At 33.0% G+C, this 18,782-nt stretch overlaps 1 protein-coding gene across 1 annotated transcript in view; it reads left to right on the top strand.

The window, feature by feature from the left end:
* The window catches only part of LOC140440981 (muscle segmentation homeobox-like), a 173,728-nt gene that overhangs the window by 35,266 nt on the left and 119,680 nt on the right, over positions 1–18,782 (top strand). The window lies entirely within an intron of this gene.

The raw sequence follows: 18,782 nt of genomic DNA, 5'->3' as shown, positions 1-18,782 counted from the left end.
TGAGCCAGTCCATTGAAGCCGAACAAACCATCTCTTGTGCTCATATCATTTCTAAAACCAAATTGTGTGTCACTAATGTCATATTCAAGAGCTTTAACAATTCTGCTGTGGATTATTTTCAAAAATATTTTAAATGTGTGACTCATTAAAGCTATTGTTTTGTGATCTGAGCAGGATGTTGCACTTGACTTTTTGGGTTTGCCACAAAGGTCTTGCAGCCACTGTCTGGAGATTGTGGCAGTCTATTAAAGAGTTCAAGTATTACATCAATAACATATTTATCAATGAGTTTTATTAATTGAATGATCACATCATCTGGTCTGGTAGTTTTGCCCTCTTTTGTGTTTTTGATGGCGTAGATGACTTCTTCCCTTAATATTGGTGATCCGTTATTCTCTGTGGTTTCTAATGATAGTTCTTCTCTTTCATCAATAAATAGCTTTTGGATAATTGGTCCAGTGACACAATTTTTCCTTCATATCAGTAATGATATCTACTTTATCATTTTTAAGGATATTCGTTCTTGTACTTTTTCTAGAACCTGTAACTTCTTTGATTTTTTTGTGTAAATTAAAGCTATCATACTTTTTGTCCAGATTTTCCATCTCCTTGAATCTGTCGGAGAGCTTGAACCTCTCTTTTGTATCTCGAATTTTTGTTCTGATGTTTTTCTGAATTTCTGTGTATTTATTCAGGTCTTTTGCTTCATGTTTTCTTCGTTCTTCCATAAGTTCAAGAATTTCTACTGTCATCCAAGGTTTTGTATTTTCCCCAAGCGGTTTGAGGTTTTCTTTTCCAACTGACACAAGGGCATGTTGAATTTTTCCACATTTTTAGTCAATTGTTAGAGTTTCTGCATTATCTTTTTTGACCTTCTTTAAGTTCTCTTTTATTTTAAATTTCGTTTCCGTATATGTGTTGTCTTGTTTGAGACGTCTTGTATCCATGTTTTTCTTGGAGCTAGGGTGCTTTACATTCTTTAGTTTCACTCAGTAGTATATATATTGGAAATTGTGATAAAGACCCGAAGACATTTCGTGAAACTTTTATTTACTTTTAGACCCTGACATATCAAAAGAGAGATCTAAGGAAGCACCAAAACGAAAACAAAAAAGCCGAATATAGTCACATTAAAATGTGACTATAACACTAACTTCTAAGACGTGTCTCAACATTTGTTCTGATACCAATTTTGGACGATCTTGTACAGCACTGTAAGACTTTTTACTAGGAATATTGCAATACTTATAATGTAGACAAAAATCAACACTTTTTTTCTTGTTGGGTTCAGCGTCCACATGATAAAATTCGGGCGCAACATCAACATTGCATAAAATAACGATATCCTCAGTTTCAAGACGGAAACCCGCAGACCACTGTAATAAATAATAATTAGTAAAAATTAGCCATCTAAATTAATTATTTCAAAATTAATTAACATTCACAAGGAAATTATTATGAAGATGAAGATAATTTGAGTAACCGGCTTCTTAATTTATTACACGTGTTTTGGGTTGTATATTGCCATTCGGACGGTTTTCTCTGACTGTTATGTTCATCATTTAATTTGCATTTTAAAGATAATTGCTAGTTTCAGGGAATTGAATATACAAGAAGAAATGTATAGTTTTTTTACGTTGGACATTTTTTTTTTATTTTATAGTCGGCTCATATAATCTATAAAAACGTTGTAGCTTATTATAGACAACGAAAAATTGTCGTTAATGAGAAAAATCTCTTTTCATTTCTTAATTGAATATATCTGGTAACTGCGCACGTGAATCAGTTTTCTTTTCTTGTGGTCAATCTTTATCAAGTGCATAGTAATTTTCATATTATTTATTCTAATTTTGTATAAGAATGCATCTTCTTCTTCTTCTTAGCCTTCTGTCGTAAATATTATATAGGATATAGGCCTCTCCCAACTCCTTCCATCGGTCTCTATCCTGAGCAAAATATTTTCAATTTGTTCCGGCTATTCTTTTAATGTCATCAACCCATCTCATCTGTGGTATTCCTCTTGGTCCTTTACTTTCGTAAGGTCTCCAATGTTGTATTGTAGTATTCCAACGTTGGTCTTTTTGTCCAGTATGGTAATTTTTGTTGCTATGTCCTCAACTTTTGTTTTGGATCTTACCCAGTCGTTCCTCTTTTTATGTGACAGTCGTATACCTAACATTGCTCTTTCCATTGTTGTGACTAGTTTATTCATGTTTGTCTTGGTTAGGGTCCAGGTTTGACATCCATATGTCATTGATAGGAAGGATGCATTGGTTGAACACTTTGCTCCTCAAGTATTAGGGTATTTTGCGGTTCTTAAGTATCCAACTAAGTTTTCCAAATCCTGCCCATGCTACTCTTGCTCTTCTAGTAATTTCCGCACTTTGGTTCTTTGTCTAGTTTCAGGATTTGGCCTAGGTAGATATATTCCTGGATTTGTTCTATCTAAGAAGATATGTTCTATCTATAAGAAGGCATACATGATTTAAATAGTTTGTAATTTCATGCGAAATATGATCAAAGTTTGTCTCACTCGATTTTTCCGTTTGTTCTTTTTACTATTATTTTTTAATATGTACCTAGATGTTTTCCTCTTTTTTCTCTAAAATCCGATTGTTCTTTAAATTCCTTTTTTAATTTTTTTTAATCTTACAGTTTCCAAAAAACTTATAAACAAAGACAAAAAACTTATGACAAAGATAATCGTGTCATTCAAAATACGTACTGGCTATGTACTATATGGCTTGCTCTTATTTTATCTATTACTACTGCAGCGACAAGCTAATTACGAATAATTATAACTTTTCTATTCAAAAATTAAATACCAGATCTTATATTTAAATTTCCAGGTAGAATGTGATAACCTATTAATTTGTTTAATAAAGTTGCTGCCCAAACATTAACTTTAAGTGAGTGTTGAAGTTGCATTTTTCATGTATGGGAAACGAAATATTATATTGTAAGCAATGATATCACAAGAGACCAGGCCGATAATACTGGAGTATATCATCTGGCTTTTAAAACAAAGAATGTATGTTTAGTTTAGTAATCAATCAGTCACAATTTGCATCAGTCCGCGATACATACAAAAATACCTTCCTTTCGAGAATTAATTACGTTTTACGAAACTTATTGTTGTAAATATTATTAACAGTTTTTTCTACGTTTTATTTGATCTTATTATTATTTTTATTTTGTTTCCGTGGAAAATAAGTTTAGCACACACGCATTCACACAACCACGGAATATTGGTGACCCTGCAAATATTGTACATTGAACAATTGGACATTGAACAGTAAACACTACAACTAACATGCAATAACATCACAGTACTATACTCTGCTTTTTACATTAAACTGTTATATATTTACACTAACTCAAATGATTTTGTCCTTATGAGTCTTCTCTTTAGATCAGTATTGTCAAGAAGCTGAATTTCCTCGACATTCACATGACTATAGAGCCTCTGCTGACTTGCTGCTGTTTTCTTGATTACTTCGGTTACAGTTTCCATTCCCAAGTCCTGGTGGAGGTTGCTATCACGGATATATCAAGGAGCATCAACAATGTTCCTCAGTTCTTTGTTTTGAAATCTCTGGATAATATGTATATTACTAGCTTTGGTACAGCCACAGAGTTGGCACCCATATACCTATACTCACCTCAGTACTTGCTTGTAAATGGATAATTTATTATGAATGGATAATAATGAATTTTTTCCAATCAGCCAATACAATTTCTTATATCTAATATCAAGCTCCCCTCTTTACTTTTTGACATGGACTTTCCAGCGCTGCCTCGCGTCTAGGGTGATGCCAAGTATTTTGCTGATGTTGCATAAGGAACTTGGGTATCATTTATTCTAACTGCGAAATTTTCTATTTTTTTATTTATAAACTAAATATTTTTTAAGATTTAATCTCATTTAAGTGTTTTTTTATTTTCTGGTCCAGGTATGTATAGTATTTACTGATAGTTGCAACTTATCAATCGCTTCTTTACTAGTGTCTCCTATCGCTAGTATGGCTGTATCATTTGCGAAGGTGGCAATAGTGTTTTGTTCTAGCTTTGGAATGTCACACGTATACAATAGGTACAAGACCGGTCCTAATATACTCCCTTGTTGCACGCCAGCTTTGGTTTCCCTGAAATCGGTGTACACTTTTTCTTGTTTTACTCTGAAATATCTATTCACAATGTATGATTCTAAGATTTCTGATTACTGGTTAGGCATGAACGTTCTTAGTTTATAGTTTAAACTCTCATGCCAGACTTTATCAAATGCCTATGATACGTCCAAGAGGATTTTAAAGCAGACTTTCTTTTCTTCTAAGGTTTTTCCATTATATTCGTTATTCTGTGAACTTGATGTATAGTGGAATGTTTATTTCTGAAACTAAATTGATGATTTGGTATAACATTTTTTCTTTCTATTATTGGTTTTAATCTTTTCAATATAAGTTTTTCAAATTCTTTTGACATCACCGGAAGGAGTGATATTGGTCGATAGAATGTCACTTAATTAGAAAGTTTACCTGGTTTGGCGATCATAATGACTTCGACTACTTTCCAGGGTCTGAGAACATATCTCAATCTAAAAGCAGCATTTATTAGGTGTGTCAGCTTAACTATGGCTTTTCTTGGTAGATTTTTTAATAGTTCTCCTGTTCTACAATACATGTTAGAGATCATGTCCTGAAGTTTTTTTAGGATTTATATTCTCTTTTATCTCTGTTGATTCTTCTCTAAATGATTATTCGTTATTCTTTCTTCGGTTTGGAATGGTTCTTTCCATTTCAGTCCTTCACCATAATTATAGTTGGGTTTGAACGTACTTTGTAAATAATCTACAAATCGTTGTGCTTTCTGTTCGTTACTTCTAGCGAAGGTGTTATTTTGTATCTTGATGGGAGGAAAATAAATAATTGGTCTCCTCATTCTTTGTGTTGCCTTCCATAACGAATAATCTGTGTTCGGGTCAGTTGTTAAATTACTTAAAAAGAAATCAGTTGTTGAACTTTTTATATTCTGTATCTCCTTTTTAGAAGAAGTTCTCCTCCGAGAACTACAAAATATAATAAATGCGGTAGTTCACCACAGCGAAATGTTCGGTTTACATCTAAACGTTTCCAAAACTAAAACTTTAGTATTTTCAAAGACACCAATAAACGTACAGGTGTATGCCAAGGGTCAAATAATAGAACAGGTAAATTCCATAAAATATTTGGGAACAAATATCAATAGTCAGTGTAATCCAAAAAAAGAAATCCTATCAAGAATCGAACAAGCAAGGAAAACATTCATGAGCATTAAAACATTTTTTACAAGATCAGACCTTAGTCTACAGCTTAGAATCCGAATGATCAGATGTTACGTTTTTTCTGTCTTACTGTATGGCTTTGAAAGTTGGACAATGGACTCTGAAATAGAAAAAAGAATAGATACCTTTGAGATGTATATATACAGACGAATGTTGAGGATTCCATGGGTACAAAGAGTTACTAATGTTGAGGTACTTCGTCGCATGTGTAAACAAAAAGAATTACTAAGAATAATCAAAGAGAGGAAAATGCAATACTTGGGTCATGTGCTGAGAGGCGAAAGATATGAATTACTTCAAGTTATACTGGAAGGAAAAGTACAGGGCAAAAGATCAGTAGGAAGACGCCAGAACTCGTGGCTGAAAGACCTGAGGAGATGGTTCGACCGCTCACCGCAGAGATCTTTCCCGCAGCAGTTTCCAAAACTACAATTGCCATTTGGATCGCCAACCTTCGAAAGGAGACGGCGCAATGAGAAGAAGATCTCCTTTTTAGTTTTTATGTAGCATTATTTAGACTAGTTTTGTCTCGTGGAGCTCTGTATTGCTGACAATTTTTCTTAACTTTCTTTTTTCTACTATGAGTTATCTGATTTCTTTTGGATAGTTGTTCCGATTTGTTTTTGAAGTTATTGTGGAGTATTTTCCCAAGCTACATGTTGGACATTTTTTATTAAAACTTCTAATTTCACATCAAGTTACATCGTGTTTCTCAATGGCACAGCAAGATTAATTTTGTGTTCAAAGTTTATTTTGAAGTTCTTCCAGTCAGTTTTTTTATTAGTCAATATTGGATTGAAGAAATTAGAGAACTAAGGTGATCTACAAAGAATGCTGTACCAATTTTACACCAGTTTCCTAGTGGATTTAATCGTGAATTTTAATAGTTGAACCAGAAAATTATGGTAATTTTAAAAGACCTCATTCGTTGGAAGGTAGCAATTAAAGACTAAATAGTTAAACAAGTTTAATTATTTAGTCTATTCTAAACAATAAATGTAAAACTATTTAGGAATAAAATTATCCCATCATCATAGTCATTAACATCTTGGCAGATGTGTTGTGGTTGATCAGTGAGCTTCAGCAGCTCTCAGTCTAATTAATGATATTTCTCGATTGGTCGTGGTCATCTATTACATGTACTGTCTCAGTATACTGCTTGTTGAGAAGCTTTTTCGTGATGTCTGCCTATCGCTGTGGGGATCTGCCGAGTTGGCGTTGACTCTAAGGCCTTCCTTGGACCACCAACCGCTCCATTTTATGATCACTACGATGGATATGACCAATGAACTTTAAAATTTTAGTGTAAACAATACTAGAGGGATGCTGATTGGGTTCAATTTCATCTAGAACCGATGAGTCGTCTTTATGTCTAGATTTCAAAAGCGTCTATCTGATTCTTTGACTGTCCATGTCTCGCATATTAAATTAGTCTACTGTTTTTTTTAATTTACGTCTTTTCAGAGCGAATTCCACTTGGGGAAAAAGTATGTCAGGTTTAGATTCAAAGCTAGTGTGGTGTGTCCCTGTCAAAAAATTATCTAGCGACAGAAAAATAGAAAAAGAGGTAAGGCAGCAAATAAAAACAAGGTTGCCAAAACAGCTTCTTTATGGGAGGAATAAAAATATAACAGAAAGCATTATTAATTTCGGAATTGTTCACCCTATATGGAGCGGAAGTATGGCCAATGACAACAACAATACGAAATAAAATAAGAACAGTTGAACTAGACTTTATGAGAAGATATCTACAAATCACAAGAGCGGATAGAATAAGAACGGAGGAAATATGGAACAGAATGGAAATAAAATGCTCAATTACAAAAAAGTTGGAAAACAGAGCCCTGCAGTGGTACGGACATGTACAAAGAATGCCAGAGCATAGGTGGCTGAAAAGAATATTAAACTGGGACCCGCCGGGAAGAAGACGGAGAGGAAGACCTGCTACAAGATGGAAAACATACGTCGGAAATGCTATGATAGATAGAGACCTCAGAGAAGGTGACTGGGAGAATAGAGTGCTGTGGAGGACGAAAACGGCGAACTCATAATGGAAAAAGCCGAAGAAGAAGAAGAAGAAGAATTATTCAAAGATGATGATACAAAAATATATTATTTCCACTATTACATATACATTCGTTCAACACACTTCATTAACATCCATTCCACTAGAGAACATCTAAATTAGTCTGACCCAAAGCGATTAAAAAAATACATATTTATATCTTTTTTTTAGTTTGCACTTATTTATATCTCTCACATATCAATCGTTTATAAATTCTAAAATATTTGTGGTGCTATAAAATAGATTGATGGAATTTTGATGACCCTCAATAACTATACTGTAAAATCGTCTTTTTTATATTCTAAATCGAAGATAACGAAATTTTTATGGGAAATGTAAATAAGTTCATTCTAATTACGGAATTGATATTGGCGTTAAAAACTAAGGAACTGTTAGATGACTGTTTTATGATGAAAGTCGTTTATGTAGGCGATGTGGATGTGTACATAGAAATCGTCCAATAAATGGTAGATAACTGTGAATGCCAAAAGATTTCATGTATGTATACATATCATATTTACAGGTAAGTTTTTGTCTTAAATGGAGTCATTTTCAGTGAATATTTTTAACCCCTAGCGTTCAACCTTTGCGCAAGGGTTACCCTTACAATTTTAAATGGAACAGGATTAAATAGCACATTTGTTAAAGAGCATTTAATTTTCTGTCCAATGGGTTATAATTCATTATTTTTTACTCAGCGGTTGTCAAAAAATTGCATTTGAAAGAGATAATAATTAAAAATAAAATTAAAAAGACAGTCAAGATTTCATTTCACGTACAAATCGACTATGTATCTGTTGATACGTATTTCGCTTTAATAAAGCTCATCAGAACAGTTATTCATAGGCGTTCTCAACGTGAAAATTAATCTTTTCTGTCTTTGGGAAGCAACGATAAAATGGCTTCGAAACGGACGCAATAGCGACATCTGATATTAATAATAATTAATACAGTTAATACATAATTAAAAACATAATCTAAAAATAACCTAATAATAAACTTTCTTTTAATAAAGATGCTTTTGTAAATTTTATGTATGGAATTCTCTCTATGGAATGTAAATAAAGATTGAGAAGTGTGTACAAGGGAAGGCACTTCTTCCACTAAATCCAAATCGTGGTGTAGGCCACAGGTACATTATTAATTTGGTGTTAAACCAATAAAGTTCTCCAATATCGGTTCGGTAGTAAATAAAAGAAGTAACAACCGGCGAGTACCAAATGTGGATGTGGAAGCTCAAAAAAAAGTTTTGGGAACATTTGTTACAGAGCTCACCAGCTCCTAAGAAACAGAAGCAGAACAAGCGGTAAAGTTATGTCAGATTGTGAGAAAGACACTCAAAACACATAAGTTTTATTCCTTTAATATGCAGATACTTCAAGAACTCTACGAAAAGAGAGTTTTTTATACAAGAATACTAGTATATAGAAGAATAATAGATTACTAGTATGGCTCCTAGAGGAACGTTTGCTGACATTAAGCTAATTTCCCATTTGTTCAAGCTGTTTTCTTTAATAATTTTTTTGTTTATATTTTGATGGATGAAACATTTGTTGACTAAATATTCAGAAATGTCTTCAGTTATGTTTCTGTAAACTGTGGTAATGCATTTCACCCTTTTGAGAAATCTCGTTTTGTTAGTTTGGGTTCTAAAAGGTATAGAGGTATATTATTATATTTGTGTCAATATAATAGAATAGGTATGTAGGTTTCTTTTTTTCCTTATAAAATTTTATCCTTGTGTCTTCTTCGTCTTATTTTCTAATATTTTGTTTATTGTTTTGGCATATCTACTAAAACCTGTCAATTCTGTGATCAATGATTTCCAATTCGAATATAAATTTAGATTGATTTGCAGCTCTTTATCGTCAGTACCTTTTATTGCAATAATTTTTTTGAACGATTCGCAGTGTATCCAGATGAAAGCCTTTTTAGAGTATGTGAAATCGTTGCGCATCTCTTGATTAACATCTAAGCGTCACTGTGTAAGTTAATTTAGAGCAAATAGGGCCTCTCTAGTGTCTAACTGTTATATGAATCCTCACTGTGTATTGCTAATATTTAAGTTTCAGCTTCCGGTAGATGCGAATGTAATTGATATTGAGATAATCTTGAGCAAATGACTCATTACGAAATCATTCGATGATTGGAACAATGTTTCCATTAGCTTTTTTAGATATTGTGACGCATGTAGATAACAGCTATTTATTTGGCCCCCCTATGAAATTTAGGTAAATAGGTAAAAATGGTCAGAAGAGCATTAGGACACATTTACTAAGAGATGCCACATATAATGAAGTAATGAGTTAAGATTTGAAGTGTGTATTGGAGACAGTAGGAGTCGCATCATTCGCAGGAAAAATAAAGCTTTCCATCCCGACTGTCTGAAGAGAAAAGTCAAATTTCTTGCATTTGTCATGATCTGGGGCAGCATGTCGTCTAAAGGTGTGGGAAAGTTACATTTTATCGATGGGAATGTAGATACGGACAAATATTTGAATATTTTAAAAGAATCTCTTTTACCGATTATGAAACACTGTTTAACATCAGCGGAAGATTTTGTCTTCCAACAGGACGGCGCAGGTTGTCATACCCAAAAAATAGTTTAAAATGGATTAAATTCTACAGTATACAAGTTCTGGACTGGGTTTCCAACAGTCACCAATAGAAATTTGTGACGCGAAATAAAAAAAGTATTGAGGAAATATCCTGCCAGGCCCGTCAACGAATTTAAGCAAAAATTGCAAGAAATACTTGATTCATTTACAGCAGAATTTTGCCAGTACTTGTTAAAAACTATGCCACGAAGAATTTTGGATATAATTAAAAATAAAAGATGATGTGACTCCATGGTAAAGTTTCATATTTCTTTTTGTAATATTAAATATTCTACGCGTTGTTGTTATTCTGTTTAATTAACCATTTTGATTAATTTAAAAAATATTTTCTATAATTATGGAAATCCAAAAATGCTCGACGAATTAAAACTTTTAAAGTTTACTCTGGACTTTTACTCTTACTTTTGTTTTTGTTCATTAAAACTTAGTTTTCTTTTCAATCTAACATTAGGCCAACTGACATGGTAAGGTGTTCGTAAAACCGGCATTGTATAGTATTAAAAATATGGAAAAATAAAAAAAGTGTATGTAGCTCCAAAATAAAAAAAAAAAAAAATGAATCGGAATATGAACTATTCATGCATGTATAAAGAAAAAGTGTGTAAAAAAACGGGATGTGGCACTCCGGGAGTGACCATTTGATTTCTACCAGCTCAGTAGGTATTAATCAAATCCCCACTAAAGTAATTAAATACATTTCTTCATATATATCTCCTGTTCTGTCTCACATCATCAACCTATCTATCAAGGATGGCAAGTTTCCAAGTGACCTTAAAACGGGAGTAGTTAGTCCAATTTTCAAAAAGGGAGATCCATGTTTGGTTGATAATTACAGGCCAATCACCGTAACAAGTGTACTCTCTAAGATTATCGAAAAGTGTATTTACAGTAAAATGTTAAATTTTCTGAATAAATATGATATCTTAAATAAATGCCAGCATGGGTTTCTTCCTAATAAATCTATAGAGAGTGCTTCTATTTCATTATTTAATTATATCCACGCTGCTTTGGATCGGAAAAGGTATGTGGGTGCACTCTTTTTTGACTTAACTAAGGCTTTTGACTCTATTGACATTGAAATTATACTACATAAATTAGAAGCCCTTGGTTTTCGGGGTCATTTCTTGAACTGGTTAAGGTCATACTTACAACATCGTAAATTCCTAGTAAAAGTCGATAATAAGAAGTCATCTATTTTTAATCTTGATCAAGGTGTACCGCAAGGCTCCGTATTGGGACCCTTAATATTTCTTCTATATGTCAATGATTTGATAAATTTTTTAACTGCAGACCATACAGTTCTTTATGCAGATGATTCAACAATTGTAGTTGACGAGTCAACTGAAGTCGAACTTATTTCAAAAATGAACTTAGTAGCACAAAAATTTACAACCTGGTGTAAAAGGAACTCTTTAATGGTAAATGCAAAGAAAACTATTTGTATGCAGTTCTACTCGTGCTGTAAGCCATCCCATGGTTATAAAATCACAGTTAGTTCTGAGGAAATACCCTTTAGTGATACAACACTATTTCTTGGTAGCATTCTAGAAAGTAATACGACATGGGATGAAAATGTCACTAAAGTCTGCAAAACAATGAATAAGGGTTACTATGCGATCCTTCAGTTGAAAACTCTATTTAACACCAATCAATTGATAAGTGTGTATTATGCATTGGTTTATTCATATATGGCCTATAATGTTGTCTTGTGGGGAAACTCTAGAAACTCTTCTGTTTTTATAACTCAAAAGAGAATTCTTAGATTGATATTCAATATTGATAATAGACAATCATGTCGTAAATATTTTATTGAACACAGACTGTTGAGTTTTCATGCTTTATATATTTATAAGTGTATTATTCACGTCAAAACTAAATTTCAAAATTTTACCCTTAACTCTGACTTTCATAATTACCCGACAAGACACGGGAGGTTGATAAGTGTGTGTAAACACTCCACAACTCTCTTTGAAACTAGCCCTGATTTTGCAGGATCTAAATTTTACAATTGTTTGCCACTTAATATGTATAAGAAATGAAAATAATATTCAAAAATTCAAAACTAAATTAAAAGCATGCTTGATCCAATTATGCGTTTACAACCTAAATGATTATTTTGACTTAATAAAAAACTACAGGGAATGAGGACCGACGGGTTCAGAGACGCTCTATATCGCATATCTTTTTTTTTTTATATTTTATTGATTTTGTTTTATGTAATTGTCCTATATAACTTGTTGATCATGCTTTATGTACTATATGACTTGTCCTATATCACAATGTGATCTGATGGGATTAATAAAGAATATTCTATTCTATTCTATTCTATATAAAAACCTACAATATAATGGCAATCCGAAAGAAAAGTAAATAAAATAGCTAAATATAGAGCAGAAAAAGGAATTCATAAATTTAGTGTCTTTAATTGATCGGCATCTTTGTTTCTGTTTTTTTTTGAAAAGTTGATAAGTTTGTTTAGCACTTTCTCGCTCTCTTTCTCTTTCTTGTACCTTGTTCAAATGTCGTTGATTTCAGTTTGTAAATACATCAGGTATTATCGCCCCTTGAATCATATTCCGTAATTTGTTGATGATCGTATGCAAAATATGTACTTCTTCGTGTGTGACTACCTTAATGGCTTACCAGTTTCGCCAACCCACAAACTACCGTTTAAGTGTTTTTTGTCACGAAACTCTTAATCCTATCACGAATAAAACCCTATAATTAAGTCTATCAACTTTGAAACAGAAGCCATTGCCAGCGGCGTAGATTATCTACGATTTTTATAAAGGAATATTAAAGCCTATTAAAGCTGTCAATTTAAAAATGTGTTTTGTCGCTACATTAATATATTGAAAAAGTCTTGTTTTCGATGGTATTTTATGACGATTTTAGGACAGTTTATATATTTTGACCCAGTGAAGATAGACTCAAATGAGTTTGACAGTGCGCAATATTGGTATTTGGCAGTGTTGAAATTCACATCACAAATAATTACTTATAAGATATTTAAAAATTAATACTTTAGAATTACTTAATAAAAAAGAAAAAGTAAATAAAATCCGTAAACTAATTTTCGAAACCAAATTCAGATTTTTGCTTTAATCTGTGCCTTCTAAGAATTGCAAAGCAAAACAGACGTTGATAAAAATGTTATTAGAGACATGGGGAATCTAGAAATTGCATTCCACAACATATCTTTTCAACTAAGTAAAATCCTTAGCGAATTGGTTTCTAGTACTCGTACAGAGTATATCGGAATAAAAGGAAAAAGCCAGTTAAGATTTGATTTCACGTATAGTGCGTCTGTGTATCTGCTTATACGTATTTCGCCTTAAAAGGGCTCTTCAGAACGGATAGTCACAGTCGCTCTGAACGTGAAAATAAAATTGGTTTGGTCTCAAAAATTAGTTTACGGATTTTAATATCAGATGTCGCTATTTTCGTCCATACGAAGCCATGTTAGAGTTGCTTCCTAAGACAGAAAAAATTTATTTTCACGTTCAGAGCGACTGAATGAATGAATTTCATATTAGAACCAGATATCCAACATAACTTTTTATGTATAGAAGAGAAGGTTTAGGGACTTCATCCAGTGGAAGTGACTGTAAGGTTGAAAAGATTCAACCGTTCTAATCTACATCAACATTTTACGAGTATAACCTAGGAAATCAAAATAAAGATAATTTTGAAGATGAATTGCTAAATGAAAATATTACTGAACTTGTTAAAGTTGAAGATATTTGAGCTAACCTTATATAATATTTTAGTGTTGTGGAAAAACCTGAGAAGAATGATTAAACATGTAATATTTTTTTATTCATTATTAAAGTTTTCTTTATATAATTTAATTTATTCCTGCACACCACAAATTGTATAATCAAAAGATATATTAAAACATTATTTTGATTTCTTTGACAATGAATTAAATATTAGTATGTTCCGAAATAAATTTTACATTTATCTTACAGATAAGAAACCGCAACATAATTTGACGTGAAAAGACGGGTACATTTTATTTTATAAATAAATGTCTATGCTTCAGATAACTATCTGCCAGATTGTAAAATATTTATCTGCAAAAAATTAATTAAAATCCTTTGTAAAAGGTATATATTTAAAAACCCAAACGGGCTGTGTTAGACAAAACGTTTTCGGAATACATCATTCCATCATCGGTGTCTAGGAGTACATGAATGTAGCCACTAAATATATGGGTAAAAACCCGTTAACAAATAATTAGTTACATTTGTTTGACATTATATCTTATAAATAATTAGGATGTTAAAGTTACCGTTGGATTAGGTAACATGGCGACATATGACTGCACGTTGAAGTTGCAAGTCCTGAGACGGTGTGTCTACGAGGACTTTATGGAAGCAACTGAGCAACTTCAGTTGGTCACCGATGATGGAATAATGAATTCCGAAAACGTTTTGTCTAATACAGCCCGTTTGGGTTTTTAAATATATACCTTTTACAAAGGATTTTAATTAATTTTTTAATATATGGTATACAGCCAAATACAGGAATGTAGATTCCTTGTGGATTTATCTGCAAGGCCCTTTCATGCAAGAAGTTTTTTATTTTAAAAATTTAACTTTTAATTCTTTTAAAAATTTCGTCGATCCTAAAAATTGGATTTTTATGGATATTGGATGGACGACTTTAGGCAAAAAGTTCAGCGACTCCCCAAAAGTGACTTATTTGTTATGAAAGTTGTACAACAGAGTAAAATATTATTCTGTTGTCGTCCTAGTCTTAGATAGGAGGAAGACAGAAAAATTAAATGAAGTGAATGTAGATGCAATTGATTGGATCCCTCCTCGAATGATGACCGGCAAAATCACTAGTTTAATATAATAATCTACTCATGTGTTAAAGACAACTGTGAATAAAATTAGAATCGCCATAATAAAAAGCAGAATTAGAGGTCCAGAGATGTTAGAATGTCTTCTATCATTTTCCATACAAGAATTCGGTCTAAATTTATTTAGCATGAAAAGACAATATTACTACGAATACCATTAACTAATACAAACGATCATTCTGTTTTATTTTGACAAATATTGAATGGAAAACATCATTTAAAAATTTGTGGTCAAAAAATTAGTAACATAACCTGTTGCTAATTTTTTGATGATATATTGATGAGGATATTTCTATAATTTAGACGTAGAGTTTCTTCATAATTGTGGTTAAGGTGGAGCTGATTAATGTATTATCGTTTAGGTGCCATATTTTATTATTATTTATTATTTATTAAAACTATTTATTATTCTCCTTGTGTATAATTTTTTTCTAGTATGAATATTCACCTCGTTATAAGTCATAGGATACCTCGCCACCTGACGGATTTTTGTTCGCCGGGGGGAATTCGGAAACTCCGAAAATATTTACAAGGATTATTCTAATTCGAGGTCTATTTCAAGACAATGTAATTACTTAATCATTTACGTAAGCTAAAATTAATAAAAAATTGGCTTTATTTTTAAAGTAACCGTTGTAAACTCTGGTGAATTGTAGCTCTTGCACAGTATACAGTACACTTTCTTCTTGCAGCATACTTTAACCCTTTAATAGGGGTAGAGGGGGAATAAATTTCCACGATTATATATTCGTTTGATGGACGATGGAAATTATTACCAAACAGTATCACTTCTGCTATCTTGTCAAATATTATCAAACTTGATTACTTGCATTACATTACATAGTTAGAGCTGGAATCTGTACAGGTTTTAATTAAAATTTAAGTGACAGTTGGGATTTTTTCATCAATTTGCTGTCTGTTTGTAGTTTTTTGAGATTTAAATTCGTAGATTAAGAAGTAGATGAGTAATAAGGTTTATTTTGTACATATTATGTAACATAAGGGTTATTTATCATCATTACTTGTTTCTGGTATCGTTTCTCCATCATCTTGATATCCTGCTGGAATTGTTCGCCGTGTTCTTCATTGACATCGCCCAGATTTTCAGAGAGAAGTCAAGATAATTATGCAAAAAGTGGATGTTAAGGCTCATTAGATAGGGTCTTTCATATAACCTAAAAACTTGGTTACAACTTTGTTAAACGCAATCCAAGCTTATTTTTCCTTAGTAGTCATCTTGGTTTCAAAGGTAGAGTTGAACATCATTTTACGAATATCTGGTCCAACAAAAATATCTTCTTTTAATTTGGCTTATTTAGCTTAAAAGCACCGGGTCCTGATCAAATTCCAGTTGAACTGTTAACAGCCTTAGATGACGGTAATATAAAGAGACTCACCCGAATTCTCAACCACATATATGTAGAGGGCAACATCCCGGAAGAATGGAAGAATTACCTCTACCAAAAAACAACAATCCCAAATCATGTAATGACTATAGATTGATAAGCCTAATGTGCCACCCTTTAAAGATTCTTTTGAAAATTGTTCAAAACCGAATTTATAAGAAATGTGAGGAACAGATAGATGAAACTCAGTTTGGCTTCAGAGGAGGCATGGGTACAAGAGAGGCATTATTTGCGTTGACGGTACTCTTGCAGAAATGTCGGGAATATAACAAGAGTGCATATGTATGCTTCATAGACTTTAGGAAGGCCTTTGACCGAGTGCAGCATATGAAGTTAATAGATGAATTAAAAAACATCAATTTAGACAAAAAAGACATTGAGTTTATTAAGGCTATATACTGGAACCAGAAAGCAGTAGTAAAGGTGAACGATATAGAAACAAATAATATACCGATTGCGAGAGGGGTTAGGCAAGGATGCGTCTTGTCTCCGACGCTTTTCAACGTGTACTCACAGGTCATATTCAGAAAAGAAAAGAGGGAATAAGAATTGGTGGAGAAATCATAAACACCATGAGATTTGCAGATGACACGGTAATTATGGCTGAGAGTATAGAAGATCTACAAACTTTACTAGATGCAATAAATAGTGAATGCATTCAAATGGGACTTGACATCAACACAGATAAGACCAAATTTATGATAGTATCAAGGAGTCCAATAAATAATGAACAACTAACTCTTGGTGGACAGCAAATAGAGAGAGTGACAAAATATAAATATCTGGGAGCTTACATCAACACAGAATTAGATCCAGACCAAGAGATCCGGGTACGAATAGAAATGGCAAGGGCAGCGTTCTTAAAATTCAAACAATTGTTCTGTGACAAAAATCTGAATATTGCGCTGAGACTGAGGTTTGTTGAATGTTACGTCTGGTCGCAACTATTGTACGAGGTAGAAACATGGACACTAAAAGCGCAAATAGTTAAAAAGATTGAAGCCTTTGAACTTTGGATATACCGGAGAATGTTGAGAATCCCATGGACTGCCAGGGTCACCAATGAGGAAGTGCTGAGAAGAATGGGTCGAGTCAAAAAATTGTTGAGAACGATAAAAGTACGCAAGACTGCATACCTTGGACACATACTAAGAAATAATAAATATAGTCTTCTGCAGGTCATCATGCAGGGTAGAGTCGATGGCAAAAAGAGAATAGGTAGAAAGAGGAAGTCATGGCTGCGAAATATTCGAGACTGGACAAACATGACTGTAGACGAATTATTCCACGTTGCAAAAGACAGAGAAGCTTTTAAAAATGTGGTCGCCAACCTCCGTTAATGGGGACGGCATAGGAAGAAGAAGAATTTGGCTTATGATAGATGGGGAAACTTTTCACTCAAGTACTTGAAACTTTCCCCATCTTTAGGCAGAGCCTTGACAGACTGTTTCATTAAACCTAATTTGATGCGTAGAGGTGAAAGCAGGAACTTTTTTGGATCTACCAAAGTTTTGTATAAAATGTTCTTCTCGCCAGGTGTGAAAACATTTCTTATGGGCCATTGTTTTGTGGACCAGTGTTTATCTCTTTCTCTACTGTCCCGTCCACAATGGAAACTTTATAAATCTCTTTCTCTATACAAAAGTATGCAAGTATCAATTATTACATCTCCACAAATCAGCTAATTGTGAGCTGAATAGCTGATTTTCTGTAGAATGGTGTCAAAATTTTCATATGTCTCTTTTATATGGAATAAATGAGCAATATAAAGTGAAGCATAAGTGTTCTCATTGTATAAGAGTACAGCTTTTAAACTTGATTTTAAAGAGTCTATAAAAAGCCTCCAATCATCCTTATTATACTCAATAACAAACGCATTCATTAGATCACCAATATCATGGCAGTAGACCAAATCCCCTTTCTGTCTAAAAAAACTAAGCAAACTGTTGATCTCTGTACCTGTATTTGTAAATTGATGTACCAGACGACAAAAAATTCTTTTTTTTTAATCTTGAACCAAGCAATTCTCATTTTTCCTTTGTTAAACCTAAATCTGTTACTAAGTCATCCAACTCAGCTTGTATACACAACTGTGGTTCATTCACAAAATTCGCCATCACTTTCTGGATCACTTTCATCAGATTCTGATTAACTAGTATTTAAAATGTCTTCAATACGTAGAGGAGGCTCAGGGACTGGCAGTTCAGGTCCATGCTCTACCGGACGGATAGCACACGGGAGGTTCGGATAAACAATCACTTTCTTTCTTTCTTTCTTTTCTGAAAGCTTTTTCCTTTCTTCGACTACTTCCTGAAATCTTCCTCAAACATAACATATATTGTGAGGAGCCCAACCTCTTGGTCACCAAATTTGACACCAAATTATGCAAAATATACCTTTTTTACAAAGTCAGTAATGTCTCTCTGATGTTTTTTAATCACAAAATCACCACATATGTAACACAATGTATGTGGATAGTTTTTACAACGGCAACTAGCCATAA

This window comes from Diabrotica undecimpunctata, chromosome 5 (assembly GCF_040954645.1).
Source record: "Diabrotica undecimpunctata isolate CICGRU chromosome 5, icDiaUnde3, whole genome shotgun sequence".
NCBI lineage: Eukaryota > Metazoa > Arthropoda > Insecta > Coleoptera > Chrysomelidae > Diabrotica > Diabrotica undecimpunctata.
This window is presented reverse-complemented; position numbering and strand designations above follow the sequence as displayed.